We start from the raw sequence: 15,018 nt of genomic DNA, 5'->3' as shown, positions 1-15,018 counted from the left end.
CTCATCAAAGCCAAACAGGATTACAAAAGATACGCTGACCGCCACCGCGCGGCAGAATGGGAATTACAGCCTGGGGATCTGGTCTACCTTTCCACAAAGAATTTGAAAACAACCCAAACCAGCCGCAAGCTAGCGTTGAAATTTTTAGGACCGTTTCCTGTTCGCAAAGTAATCAACAAAGTGACTGTTGCTCTAAATCTGCCAAAGAATCTTCGTCATGTACATGATACCTTCCATGTAAGTTTGTTGAAAAAAGCCCCTCCTGCTGATCAATGGCACACCCGTGCACCTCCAATCCCCACTCTGATCGATGACCAAACCCACTATGAAGTTCAACAAATACTGGACTCTAAAATACAAAGAAATCAGTTGTTTTATCTCATTAGGTGGAAGGACTTTGACTCTGGGTTTGATGAATGGGTGAACTCTGTACATGTTCATGCCCCTAGATTAGTTAAGGCATTCCACTCCCGCTACCCACAGAAACCTGGGGGGGGGAGCATCTTAGGGGGGGCAGAATGTCAGGACCAGACTGCTTTCTTGTGTGCCTTTGCTTAACCGACTCCATTTTTAATCCTTTCAGTGTTTAAGTGCTCTCTTCCAGGTGCCAAGGTTCCCAGGCAGCTATCTCACAGAAAAGGATTGTTTTGGCTACCGACGTTCCACCAAGAACCGGCCTTGGGAAGTTTCCACGCTTCTGGCTTCAAAGGGGTTGTTTTGAGAACTGTGGGGGGAGGTTGGGCCTACTGTGATCTGTTACTTTGTTCCTCATGCTTTGCCTTTCATTGGTAACAATGCATATGTACCATCCTGGATTTTGTATTCAGGCTCGTGGACTATAATGAACTAATTCTTCAGTAAAAGCCTTTTGGAAACAATGGACTGTTGTCTAATTGCAGGAGGTAGTCTGGAGTAAGAACATTATCTAGCCACAAGTCTGACATTGCCATAGATTCCACCCTCTGACGAAGCCCTTTTTTCCAGGGGAACAGATCTCTGTAGTCTGGAGATGAGTTGTACTTTCAAGAGAACTCCAGCCCCTACCTGGAGGCTGACAATCCTAGCATGAACAGAAAGTTCCAGAATAAACTATGAAAAACCATGGTAGGGAACAAGAAAAAAGGAAGTCTGAAAGAAGAATGTGTGTGTGCGCGTGTGCACACGTGCGCATGTGCATGCACGCACGCACGTGCACGAGTGTTTGGGAAGGGAAACAATGCTACACATTGAAAAAACAACTTGATATGGTTCCAAACCGACCAGAAATAAATGTCCTGCACTACTCCTGGGCCTTTTGAAGCCACTTGGTCTGCCAAAATCGGCGAGGGATGCTTCATACAGCATAAGAGCAAAACATGCAATTATCTGTCGATCCAGTGGGTGATAAAAGTCCAGGAGCAAGCCAAAAAAATCTGGAAACCCTACCTCCAAGGTGAGCATCCTGAAGTCCCCAGATCTCCTAGCAAGCCCAACTCATGACTGCCTAGTTCTAGATTCTGCATGTGCCTTTCAGATGTTTTGGGACGGTTCCCACAAACGCGGAGCCAATAATTGACTACAGATGTAAAGCATTTAAAAAGAAGGCTGATACGGTACGTATGCAAATGAGAGGCCCAAAGCGTACAAAGAGAGGTATATCAGGAAGTTTCCCAGTGCTGGCCCACTGATCCAAAACCACCCAAAGTTTCAAGAAACATGCACCTTTCTTCCCACCTTTGCAATGAACTTGCTCTGTACTCTCTCCTGGTGATGGACAAATTCCTCTTAGCTCAGTTTAGAATTGTGCTGCTTGGATTAACAGGGCTGTTTAAAGGGGAAAAAATCGATCTATTCTGAGTCCAGTTCCAAAATTCAGAAACTCCACCTGCTCCTAATGACATCACGGCGAGCTGAACGGGATCCAATTGTCTCTTTTCAACCAGAAGCGCCCCCCCCCCACATCCCACAAACCCTGCCCTGCCACTGCATCCCTTTATTCCTGTGTTATCTGGCAGCATCCAGGTGGCCTCCACAAGATTTCCATTCTTCCCTGGCAACTAGACTGGGGAAAGAACAGCATCTCCCAGCATAAGGCACTCTGGGCCATACAGAGAGCTCCAAGAGAGCTCAGTAGGGAAGTCAGATGTCCTGGTCCAGACCTTCCTGTGCTTGGGATGCAGCTGAGGATGCTTCCAGGGGTGTTCCGGGCTCAAAGAGCCCGTAGCACTCGTAGATGCTAGGATGCCTGAGGCCCAAGCTGGCCACTCAGGTGCCACCTTCTAGGCGGGGCCTGAAGATCTCCTGGAATTACAACTGATCTCCAAACCACAGCTGCAAATTCCCCTGGAGGCCTTGGCTGCTTTGGAGGTTGGACTTAGGGATGCCAGACCCCCACTGGGGGGGGGATCCCCCACCCCCACCCCTGCTTACCTGGCCAGCTGGGGGGAGCACGCCTTCCATGCACACTCCTGTGCACTGCTGCCACCTGGATCGGGCCCGTTTTGGCCTGGATTGGAGCCACTGCAGAGCGCGGGAGTGCTCCTGCCCGCCGCAGGAGCCCAAAACACACCCGTTTTGGCCCAGATTGGGCTTGTTTTGGGCCCGTTTTGGCATGGATCGGGCCTGTTTTGAGCAGCTGTGCAATGCAGGAGCACTCCCGCGCTGTGCAGCGGCTCAAAATGGGTCACTTCCCCCACATGCGCGCACCCCCCCAAAAACAGGGAAGTGCCAGGCCCCAATCCCCTGCCAGGAGGTCGAGGGGGCCTGGCAACCCTAGTTGGACTCTATGACATTATACGCTGCTGAGGTCCCTCCCCTCCGCAACTCTGCCCTCCCCAGGCTACACCCCCAATTCTCCAGGAATTTCCCAACCCAGAACTGGCAGCCCTAAAAACTACATGTCCTAGGACTCATGTTGATCTGTATATGCTCAGAAACTCTGTTTATGTTCCAATCTGGAGAAGTTCTTTTTTATTAAAAAATAATTTTTATCGTTTTTTTCAAACAGAACAAAAAACCCATCTAAACCACATACATAACGTGCAATATTACATATAAGAATAAAGAAAGGAGCCTATAATACAACAAAAAAGGATTAAATAAGGAAAAGGGAAAAATAAAAGAGAAAGAATTAAAAAGAAAACAGGCAGTACTGAACCAAGCTGTTAATGGAGGCCTTTTCAAATTTATCTTGCACAATATAAAACATAGAACAATTTTTTAATGGCATATGGGCATTTTTTTTCTTTCTCAAAACATGTCTATATATTCTCCGAGTCTAATCTCTTTTCCATAGCTTGAGGAAGGGTTCAGATAAATGTTGGTATTGGGTACTGTTCTAATTAGTATATGAAATGAAGTTTTTAAGAAAAAAAGATGCTCAAAGAAAAAAATTACACTTCATTATGCAACAAAGTACTAAGAGCTGATTATGTCCCCTGAAGGGTGTTGCGCTCTGCAGACAAGCAACTCTTGGCGGTCCCCGGCCTGAAGGACGTCCGTCTGGCCTCAACCAGGGCCAGGTGGAACGCTCTCCCTCTGGAGATCCGGGCCCGGCGGGACCTGTTACAGTTCCGCAGGAGATGTTCCACCAGGCCTTTGGTTGAGGACCAGCGGGTGTCCTCTGCCATTCCATCCAAGACCATCACTTTTTCTGTGACTGCCCTCAGCCCTGTGTTATACCCATATGTTATGGCCCATATGTGGACTCCTGATTGTGTATCTAAGTAGCCTATATACAGGGCTTTTTTCAGCGGGAACGTGGTGTTCTGGCACCTCTTGAAAATGGTCACATGGCCAGTGGCCCCGCCCCCTGATCGCCAGACAGAGGGGAGTTTAGATTGCCCTCTGTGCCAGTGACGCGGAGGGCAATCTCAACTCCCCTCTGTCTGGAGATCAGGGGGCGGGGCCACTGGCCATGTGACCATTTTTGCCGAGGGCAATTTAAACTTTAAAAAACTGTTGAGACAAACATGCACAGAGAACGAGGCAGCTGGCAGTGACTGATCAAAGTCATCAAGAGTTGCAGAAAGATGACAGGTAGCTATCACATGACTAGCCAGGTGACGAGTTTCTCTCTATATGCCAAGGGCATTTGGGCTGGCACAGTGAGTCAGCACTATGGCTGTGATAGGCTAGTAATCACTATATAAGAGAACAGAGTCCTTTACTTTTGGGGCTCCAGCTCTGCGGGTTGTCTGGCGAAGCAGTTTGTCAGTCGGCATAATAAGTCTGTATATGTATCCACCTGTAAATATTGTATAATACACCATTTGTACTAAATCTTGGTGTGTCATGTCTTCTCTTGAACCTGCCACTGAGGCCAGTGCAACATAAGCATCCGCGACAAAAACTCCCCCCACCCTTGCTGCAGATGAACCAAAGTGACGTCATTGTGCGGTCTTGAGTTCCACCACCTCTTTTCCCAGAAAAAAAGCCCTACCTATATATAAGGCGCCCTGGACTATTTTAATGACTACTTTAAGACTACTACTGATTTTATAGTTTTTATGATTAACTTACTGTATTGTATAGATGTTGTGAGCTGCCCTGAGCCCCTTTGTGGGGAAGGCGGGGTATTAATCAAATCAAATCAATAAAACCTTCTTCTGAGCCAGGCAGGATTCAGCAACAACGCCACAACCTACTGGCAACAGAGTCCCGTGACCTAACGGATAATCGGCAACATATGCTGCAGCACCACATAGATGAGCGGAACAAAATGGCCATTTTGTTAAGTTTCAGTGGGCTGCCTGTCACGTGGGCCGAATTTGGCTGCACCAGTTATCTTGGGTTCTCTTCCCGGGCCATGGCTCAGCCTGTGTGTAAGTGCAGCCTGCACAGCAAACATCTCCATGAGTTTCTGTCAGCCCCATGATATTTCCAGGCTGAGCCAAAGTCACAGAGGAAAGAAGGGATCTTATAGAGTGACACACACCTTGCTTGCAGGAAGCCCCAGATCTGGAGATCAGTCCCAAGGATCTCCCGTTCAAGGTTCCCACGCAGCAGGGCTGAGACAGACTGCTGCCTGAGACAGACTTCTGCCTGAGACTGTGCCATCAGAGGAGGCAGCACTGGGCTAGAGGAGCCAGCAGACTCCCCCAGGGCATGGTGGGTCCCCAAATTCTTGCTTGCATCCTGACTTGTTCTTGCTGTCTTGCTGGAAAGAAGGCCCCACTGCTTGCATTTCTGCTCTCCTCTCAGCCAGTAGAAAGAATTCTAGAAACCAGCTGCACAGTACATTTTCAATTTTCTCTTACAAATGTCTCTTGTTACGTAAAGAACTCTCGGCTTCAAAGGTCAGCGGGAAAGAAAACCATGTTATCCTTGGGTAAAAGCTATTTTCGTGGACTAGCAACATGTGGTAATCACGGGCAATGGACGCCCTCTTTCACCCCAATTTAAATTCCGCAGCTGCCCACTCAGGGTAAGTGTAGAAAAAGGCGTCTTCCGTCAGCTTGTACCCTGGTCTCCATGCAGAACCAAGACCAAGAGAAGGGGAATGATTAACACCGTTCACTTTTAAATTGCTTCTTGGGCTGTTGCAGAGAAGGCTGAGGAGTCAATGAAAGGAAATCTCCTCAACTGCCCTTTGATAACTCCCAGGGCAGGAGGTCTGTGCTGCTAGGAAATGTTGGGGCATGACTTGCGCGGTCAATCGGCCTGTGGAGCCTGCCAGGGCATCTCCCAATTATTGGCTCAGAAAGTTGCCCTAAATCTGCTGACGAGCATCATACAATCTAGGCACGGAGGTCATTGCCGGATGCTGTCCAGGTCCAAGCACTGGCAAAACCCTCAGTGTCTGCAGAGGAGGCAGAGACCCAGGAGAGAAGGGAAACCACTGACTGGCAGGTAGGGGAGTAGGTCTGGAGGTGCAGCAGGGTGGCTAGAGGCAAGAATCTTAGTCTCTCTCTACAGGAGACATCTGACACGTGAAGAACACATGTCGGGAGAGGCAATGTTAGCCAGGAAGGGCAGTTTAAGAAGACAGAGCTGGCGACAAGGCAAAGGCTTTGCTGTATACTGGAGCTGTGCGAAGGGGCTGTGAAATGCCAGAAGGGGAACTTCAGCCCATGATAACCTCTCCAGATCCAAGCCCGGCTCTGGAAGGCAGCGCCAGCCCATTTCCATTCCTTGTTGCCCTCTGGTTGCGATCCCACACAGTTTTAGATTGGAGAGGTGAAACTGAGAGAGTTGAAGATGAAATTAACAAATCCTCTGAGGAGAGATCTCTGCCGGCTCTGTCTTTTTAAACTATGCTTCCCAGCTAACATTGCCTCTCCCTACACTTGACCAATACGCGCCAAGGCATCTCATGTAGAGGGACTCTTAGCGTGAGGCTCTGAAGCCATATAGCAGACAGTTGCTGGGGACCATTTCTCCAGAACCACCTGATTCAAAGGCCCAGGTAGATGGTGTTAGTATCTCGGCTCACAACGTCTGACTGGCTCCAGTGGTGCTGATCTCTAAAAGACTTTCTTAGAGCTGACCCTCTTATGTTCCAAACCCAGCTCTCTCTGCTCCACTTGACAGGATAGCATCCTTCTTGACCTCACTGTTATAGTGCTCCGTGGTTCTTCTGTGAATCTAACAGAGGTCCTGTGAGGAGGTCGCGTCCCCTCTGCATGCCACACAGCTATGGAGGAGCCAGCCAAAATGCAAAAGGCATATTTCTTTGGTCCACGACTAACTTGAGTCGATCTGCATGGGGGGTGGGGGGAGGTCTGTGATTTGCCAAAGAAAATGTTGAGATATTAATGTAAACAGCCCTCTCTGATGAAAGGCCATCTGGAACGATTTATACTCTTGCCAATGAAGTGATCCTTCTCTTCACCTCCCAGAACACACACAAAGGCAAACAAACTGATCAAGTGAGCCCGAGGTCCCAACTGGAAACAGAGCCCTGGTTAAAAAAGCAAACACGTCTTATCTTAATGTCACAATTCAGTTTTGTGAGGGGGGGTTGGATGGATAAAACATTTCAGGTTAAGCTTGTACTTGGCAATTAACACAAAGAGCAGACTGGATCTGCCTTCTTGTCTTATGGACCGGTTTTCTGAAAAATTCAAGAGAGAAATTTGAACAAACTTTCAGTCTTGGAAGGATGAAAATACAGCTCTGTCTCTTGATTCATGGCACATATTGCCATCGCTCAACAGTGAGAAAAGGGCCCCTTCACACATGACATTTTTGTAAGGCGCACAACTAAGGGATGTCAGGTGTATGTGTAGAAGCATAAAGCAGATTGCCAAAAAGTGGTGTGGACTCTCATGGAGCTTGATGGGCCGTAGGCTGCTTGCTAAATGTAGATGGCTTCAAACTTGAGTTTGCCTTTGTGTAATGTGCAAAAATGACCCAGTATCATGTGACTGCCGAGTAACAGAACTTAACTGGATCACAGCACAACATATCATCTCAAACAGACACATTGTGATTGGAGAAGGGTGGCCCAGGAAAGATCCTCCATGATACCAAAGAAGATGTTGGGTAGCCGACTCGCAGGTCGTGGCTGGATAGGTTTCGCAACGTTTCTCGACATCCTGGAGTGGCCTTTCTGACCACATGCTGGCCATTTTCACACATCTTACCTGCCGCCAGAACAGCGCGCAAACCACCCGGAAGACAGCATCTTCTTGTGCGAAATCGCGCCGAGAAGACACTGTCATCCGGGAGTTTTGTGCGAAATCGCGCCTTCCTGTCGTGATTTTGTGCAAGAAGACGATGTCTTCCGGGTGTTTTGCGTGATGTTCCAGCAGCAGGTAAGATGTGTGAAAACGGCCGCTCTTTGTTAATGCCCCTAAAAGTATTGTACACATAAGTGGCGAAAAAATCATTTCATGGGACTTTGAAGGGCTCCTGGAAGACTCCACCAAGATCTTTTCCTTCTGGATTTTTTGTCTACACTAGTAAAGAGTCCAGTAGCACCTTTAAGACTAACCAACTTTATTGTAGCATAAGCTTTTGAGAACCACAGCTCACTTTGTCAGATGCATCTGATGGAGAGAACTGTGGTTCTCGAAAGCTTATGCTACTATAAAGTTGGTTAGTCTTAAAAATGCTACTGGACTCTTTACTATTTCGCGACTACAGATTAACACGGCTAACTCCTCTGGATCTCTTCATCTACACTGTAACATGACTACTGAATCTCTCTTCTCAGCCTACGGTGAAATGGGCCTGCATGTATGATTTCCATTCTTCTTAATTAGCCAGAGTGTTTAATAAGTAACGGGAATGTTACTTCTAGCAATTTAGCACTTCATTAGTGACGGATTCCTTTTATAGTCTGCAGAGGAAAAACCAGCTTCAATTCAAGCCACAGATCGGCTGCCCTCGGAGATTATAATAGCCCCTTATTTTCATTGTGTGGGCCGCTTGTTAGCCAGAGAGTGGGTTTCCTTTTCCTGCTTCGCATTTCATTAAGGACTGCTTCTTGTCTTAAGCATCCAGCCTTCCTGGAAAAGCCAGTCTTAAACTGTAATAAAACAGGGACAAAAATAAAAACGCAATCTTACTTCAGACAGAGACCAACAAGATTTTCAGGGTATAAAATTTCGAGAGTCAGAGGTCCCTTCTTCGGATACCAAGGGGAGCTTTGACTCTTGAAAGCTCACCCTCTGAAGATTAGAAAGACTGCTGAATTGCAACTGATAACAAAGCTCAAGTCTATGCATCCACCTGGACTGAATCAAGACCTAGGCTTCCTGTCTCATTACCAATGCCAACTTCTGCACACCCACCACTCCTCTGTATACCCCACCCTATCCTATCATGCCTGCTATTGTCATTTACTGGCTATTGTCATTCGGCTTCTGTAATCACTCCACTCTCCAAGCTGTAAGGACAGATGAACTCACATTCTAGCTGTATCTGAAGAAGTGAGCTGTGACTCGCGAAAGCTCATACCCTACCACAAATTTTGTTAGTCTTATAAGTGCTACTGGACTCCTGCTCTTTTCTCCTGAGAATCCTGTTGGTCTCTAAGGTGCCCCTGGACTCAAGTCCTGCAGACCAACAAGAGCTTCCTGAAACTTACTTCAGACAGTCATTCTACCCCCACCCCCACAAGAAGATTGGCATCAGGGAGAAAAATGCCACCTTGTTTCAGAAATAAATTTCTTCTATGGGATATAAAACCAACCTTTTCTGTTTGAACTGGTCAATAATCCATTGTGGATTAAAAGAAAGACTGCACCCCACCACCGCCACCACCACACACAAACAAACAAACACACACCTTAATTTAATTAAAAAAATTGCCTCCAGCATCATGCTAAATGGAAGTTCTGGCACACTGTTCTACTGTGTGTGGATCCAGGAATCTCATAATCTGAGGACTGGGAGATAGCCACGTAAGCTCCCATGAACTCTCTGGTCCCAGGTGGAGCTGGATATCTCCCAGAACTACAACTGATCTCCAGACTGCACGGATCAGTTCTCTTGGGAAAAATGGCTGCTTTAGAGGGTGAATTCTGTGGCATTATAACCTGCTGAGGTCCTTCCCTTCCGCAAAACCCGTCTTCCCCAGGCACCACCCCCAAATCTTCAGGAATTTCAGTTGGCAACCCTAGACATAGCAGTTGCCTCTCTGTACTGTATGAAAAGTTTTCCAGATGGTCCATGACTCCTTATAATGTCCAAAGCAGAGCTGACACTGCAACGGAAAGCAGTGCAGACACCAATATATATACCTCCTGGAGGAGCAAGCTTACAGATCAGCGTATGTGGATTGTGCCAGCATAAACATTGGCCACTGGACTCACTGCCATCGGGCGCAGAGGGGGTCGGAGCGTGGTGGCTGCCATCTTGTGGGCTCGCCCAGCTGCCCAGGCGAGCCCACAAGCCAATCAGTTTGAATTTCTGGCCGCCCTATCAGAGCAGCTGGAGGACAACCTGGTGGGGGCGGGGGCTAGGCACTGGACCACCGAGGGGCAGTCTTCTCTCTGGTCTGGCAGCCAAGTATTTAGGAAGCTGCTGCCCGGCCTCTCCGTACTTTGCTCTCACCAGCGAAGCCCGTCCACCTCTCCCTCTGTTGTTGTTCGGTTATTTTCTTTCATCACAGCTTTGTTGGGCGGTTTGCATTGGGTCAGACCCCTTTTTGGGGAGGCAGGGCCCACGTGCCCTGGCTCCCTGGTAAGGGGATTCCCATACGGAATCTTGGGGTGAGTTATGGTGGTGCATGCCCAGCTCAGGGGCTGCCGGGGCATACTCACTCCCAAGTGGCAGGGGAATCACACAGGGGTGTACACCCACATAGTCTCTCCCTTAATGTCACTCAGTGGAGGTCTGGGGGGGGGGGTGAGGGTCCTTGGCTGGCAGACTGGTCAGCTGATGTTTTGGGATCCGACCCACATGCAACACCAATGCTCCTCTTCATGCTGTCTTCAATAAAATTTCCTCCCATCTCATGTGTGGGTCTGAGTTTGTAGCCTTGCTCTCTCCCTCCCCCCTCGCCCTCAGCCTAGGCTGCTATCACAACCAGAGATGCTCTGTTGCCTGCCAGTTCAGCTCATGTCCACCCCATGTGTGGCAATTATGGGAGCTAAACCATTGGAGTACCGCTTGTCAGCACCTGAATAACATGAACATGTCCAGCTGCAAGCAGAAGACTGTATGCGTGAATCCATGCGACTTTCTTGCAGCGACTGCTACCCCCATCACGATCACCTCACCTAGTGCTGCACTTTCCACTTAAAAGGAAGAAAATCGCTTGGCCATTGACATTTTGTCTCGAGACTTACTCCATTGGGGTCTTTGTGTGCTTTATGACAGCTCAGACCAAGGGGATGAATCTTGTAATCATGTCTACCCTGTTAACACAAATGTATCCACTGTCGGTCATGTAAGCAATGCATCCTACTGTGCAGGCACAAAGAGGGGGCAAACAAAGAGTATCTGTGCTTGAAAAGGAGGTCACTCTAATGACCTGACCATGCCTCCGGAGGAAGATTGTGTTTGCTGGCTGCACAGGTGAAAAAACAGCCACAAGTCACAACACAGAATATATGAAGCTTCCAAGGCAGGGGGACTGCAATGAAGAAATCCGAAGAAGACTAAGACTTGGAAGAGCAGCTATGAGCGAGCTAGCGGAGATCCTTAAAGATAAAGATGTCTCTCGGGGGACCAAGATCAAGACAATGCAAACTGTGGTATTCCCCATTACGATGCATGGATGTGAAAGTTGGACAGTGAAGAAAGCTGACAGGAAGAAAATGGATTCATTTGAAATGTGGTGCTGGAGGAGAGTTCTGCCGATACCATGGACAGCCAAAAAGACAAATAAGCGGGTACGAGATCAAATCAAGCCGGAATTCTCTTTAGAAGCTAAAATGACAAGACTAAAGCTATCGTACTTTGGTCCCATCCTGAGAAGACCAGATTCTCTGGAAAAGTCAATAATACTAGGAAAAGTGGAAGGCAGTAGGAAAAGAGGAGGACCTAAAATGAGATGGCTGGACTCAATGAAAGAAGCCACGTCCTCCAGTTTGCAGGATCTGATCAAGTCTGTTACTGATAGGACGTTTTGGAGGTCTTTCATTCATAGGGTTGCCATAGGTCGGAGGTGGCTTGATGGCACATAACATACACAAGGCAGGACTGAGCCATAGAACATAACCACTGCATAGCCCCACAGCAAGTTGGCACAGCATTCAAGGCAAACATCTGTGCTTCATGTTGCCTAATGTCAATCACAGAATTGCTTGTGTTCTGTTTCAGCCTTTCTCCAACTCTGTATTGGATTCCTGCTAATGCTCTGTCTTTGTAAACTCGTGTTTATTTACCCTATGGCATTGTTTATGGAGATGTCCTTGATACTGTTTGAACTAACCTCACACTGTGTAATCCACCCTGAGCCTCTGTGAGAAAAGTGGGCTATAAATGACATAAATAAATACAAATAAACACTGAACAGCAACAATGGGGCGATCCAGTAAGGTGGGTTGATGCCAGGGCTTTTTTTCAGCTGGAACGCAGTGGAACGCAGTTCCGGCACCTCTTGAAAATGGTCACATGGCCAGTGGCTCCGCCCCGATCTCCAGACAGAGGGGAGTTTAGACTGCCCTCTGCGCCGCTGGCATAGAAGGCAATCTAAAATCCCCTTTGTCTGGAGATCAGGGGGCGGGGCCACTAGCCATGTGACCATTTTCACCGAGGGTGATATAAGCTTTAAAAAACTCCCCCCTTGTTCCAGCTGACCCAAAGTGACATCATTGTGTGGTCCTCCTGAGTTCCACCACTGAGTTCCACCACCTCTTTCCCCAGAAAAAAAGCCCCAGTTGACACCTATGTAAGTAAGGAGTCCATGGAAGTTTGGTCGACGATCGTACATGTGCTGAAGTTTTCAGCATCGCTGCTTAAAACTGGTCCAAAGAAATAAAGACGGGTGTTTCCCCCTGAACTGGAGAAAAGAAATGAAGGAGCTTTGAATTTTGCAAGGGAAAAGTATGAGTGATATCATTTTTTTTAAAAAAAAGTCTTCCACTTTAAGAAAGAAGAAAAAATTCTAATATGTTACTCCACTGATAAAAATCAGAACTTCTCATTCATATATAAAAGGCCTTTGTCAGGTTCTGTAATGCTCTGAGCATCTGTCTCATAGTGCATTGTGATGTTGTACGCATCTTCCTGAAAGGAAAGGCTCAGTGCACGGTCCATGCTCCTGTGTGCTGAAATAGTAAAAGGTGCCGGCTCTCGTATTGTTTTCTGCTACAGAGATGGAGTTCTTTGTCTTACCTGCTTTGCCAGAGATGCTGTTAGCTTTCCCTAGGAGTGGAGCCCCGTTGATAACTGGAACAGAAAAGCACCTAGACTTTTGGCTTTTCACAAACTATGGGAAGCAGAACTGTACAGGAGGACATTTTATAAAGAAATAGGGCTGCATTGTAATAGAGTGATTCAGGAAGAAGACTCAATAGAGGGAATGGGACTGTGGACATGACTGGTGGTGGAAAGTGCCGTCAAGTCATAGCTGACTTTTGGCGACCCCTGGTGAGGTTTTCATGACAAGAGACTAACAGAGGTGGTTTGCCATTGTCAGCTTCTGCAACCCTGGTCTTTGCTGGAGGTCTCTCATTCAATTACTAACCAAGGCTGATCCTGCTTAGCTTCCGAGATGTGACAAGATCAGGTTCACCTGGGCTACTACGTATTATCTGTTGCTGTATGTTATTATCTTGCTGTCAATGAACTGTATTTCCATTTATGTAATACCATTTCTTGCACATTTAACGCCTGTACCTTTCAGATTTCTGCAATCTTAGTCCTATTACACTGTTTATTAGCTGTCTCCTCATTCTATTGATTGAACTGACTTACATTATGTAATCTACCTCAAGTCTCCTTGAAAAAAAAGGCTATAAACAAACAAATGAATGAACAAATAAATAACAACACCGAGAAAGCATTTTCCAAGTGTACAGGGCTATTTCTAACACATGGAGCAGTCTGATGCGTTCATTCAGGTCTCCTTTGGGTATCTGGTGGCCGCCGTTCTCTCTCTTCTGATTGCAAAGGGGTAGCCGTGTCAAGTCTGTCACAGCAAAATAAAATGAAAGCAAAATTTTCAAAAGTAAAAAATGAAACAAAATGAAACAAACACTCTTATGTTAGTCTTTAAGGTCCCAATGGAGTTTTGTTTTATTCTTTCTTTTTGCCGGTCCATAAAGGGCCCATTCATCTGCACATCTCCCAATGTGATACATGCTAACATGGGCCAGCAATGCACTCTTGCTATCCCCAACATTTCCACTCAGACATTATAAATGGAAATGCTCAGAAAGCAGCAGGGGAGCATTTCAGCCTCTTAGAGTATTCAGTTGCAAAATACCGATGAAAGTTACTGTACTACAGAGTTTCAGGAGGAGACCCCAGCGCAAAGCTTTTGGACTGGAATTCACATGCAGATTCAGCACAATGAAGGTTGAGTTCACTGGCAGCCAGGAGTGCTGCTTAGCTCTCAACTGAAAGTAATTGTCCCTCTTTAGAGATTTTGCCAGTTCGTTGCTCCTTAGGAGCGGAGCACTCCTGGTCTTATTGGATTGTTTACGCTTTTGACTAGATCTGGCTTTCAACTGCGCTCTGCGTAGCATTGTAATGTACCGCCCTCTCGGACGGCTGGGCCTTCTGGCTTCACTTTCATAACCTCCCCCTCTGCTCCCACAGCTCTTCCATCGCACCCCTATTTGTGCATTTCTGCAAGCTGAAGAAAACACTGCATGCATCCGAAGAAGTGTAAAGAAGGCCAGTTAGCTCTGAAGCAAAAGCAGGAGTGATTTCCAGCGTGTTTTCATTTTCATTGGTTAAGCTGGTCCTAGAATTGGCGTTTTCTTGGTGCAGGAAAATGACAATGACACAGAATATAATGCTCCATCCTTCATGCATCACACGGACTTCTGGATCGCCCATGCGCTACATGCATTTTAAGATCCAGGCACTGTGCTTAGATTGTGGTCTGTGTAGAACGGAACAATCGAGACAAACTGATTGTGGGTTTTTAGGTGGCATACGCAGAGGAGCCTCTAGCACCTCTCAACCTGCATGCTGCCATTTCAGAGAGGTATTTTCACTACTCAGCAAGCAAGCAGTAGCAGTAGATGTTGCTGGTGTCCTAGATGTGCATTGAAGGAGGGTAGAAACATTGCATGCGGCACACATGCATGCGCTCTCTCTGTACAGCCTGGGCACCGGGGGAGGGGGGCAGGAATAATCTCTTCTTTTAAGCTCATCTTCTCTGATGCTCAGTTGTAGTACAGGCAGAAAGGCAGCCTTGGCCAGTGCTCCACAGCCCATCACTGCACCTGCAACCAGTGCTGAAAAACAGCCAGCCCTGCCTCTGAGGAATGTGCATGCTACTGCAGCCACGCCTCTGGGTCACCCACTTGCAGAAGAATAAATAATTGCAGAATACAGTATACAGAACAAGGAAATTAGAATCCAAATAGTGCATTCTGGGTCTCGAAACAGAGGATTATATGGCTGATCTGTGAATGGCAACTCCCCTGCTTAAACACACACACACACAGACAGGGAGGTTTTTTCACC

The sequence above is a fragment of the Eublepharis macularius genome, chromosome 14, assembly GCF_028583425.1.
Source record: "Eublepharis macularius isolate TG4126 chromosome 14, MPM_Emac_v1.0, whole genome shotgun sequence".
NCBI classification, from domain to species: Eukaryota; Metazoa; Chordata; class Lepidosauria; order Squamata; family Eublepharidae; genus Eublepharis; species Eublepharis macularius.
This window is presented reverse-complemented; position numbering follows the sequence as displayed.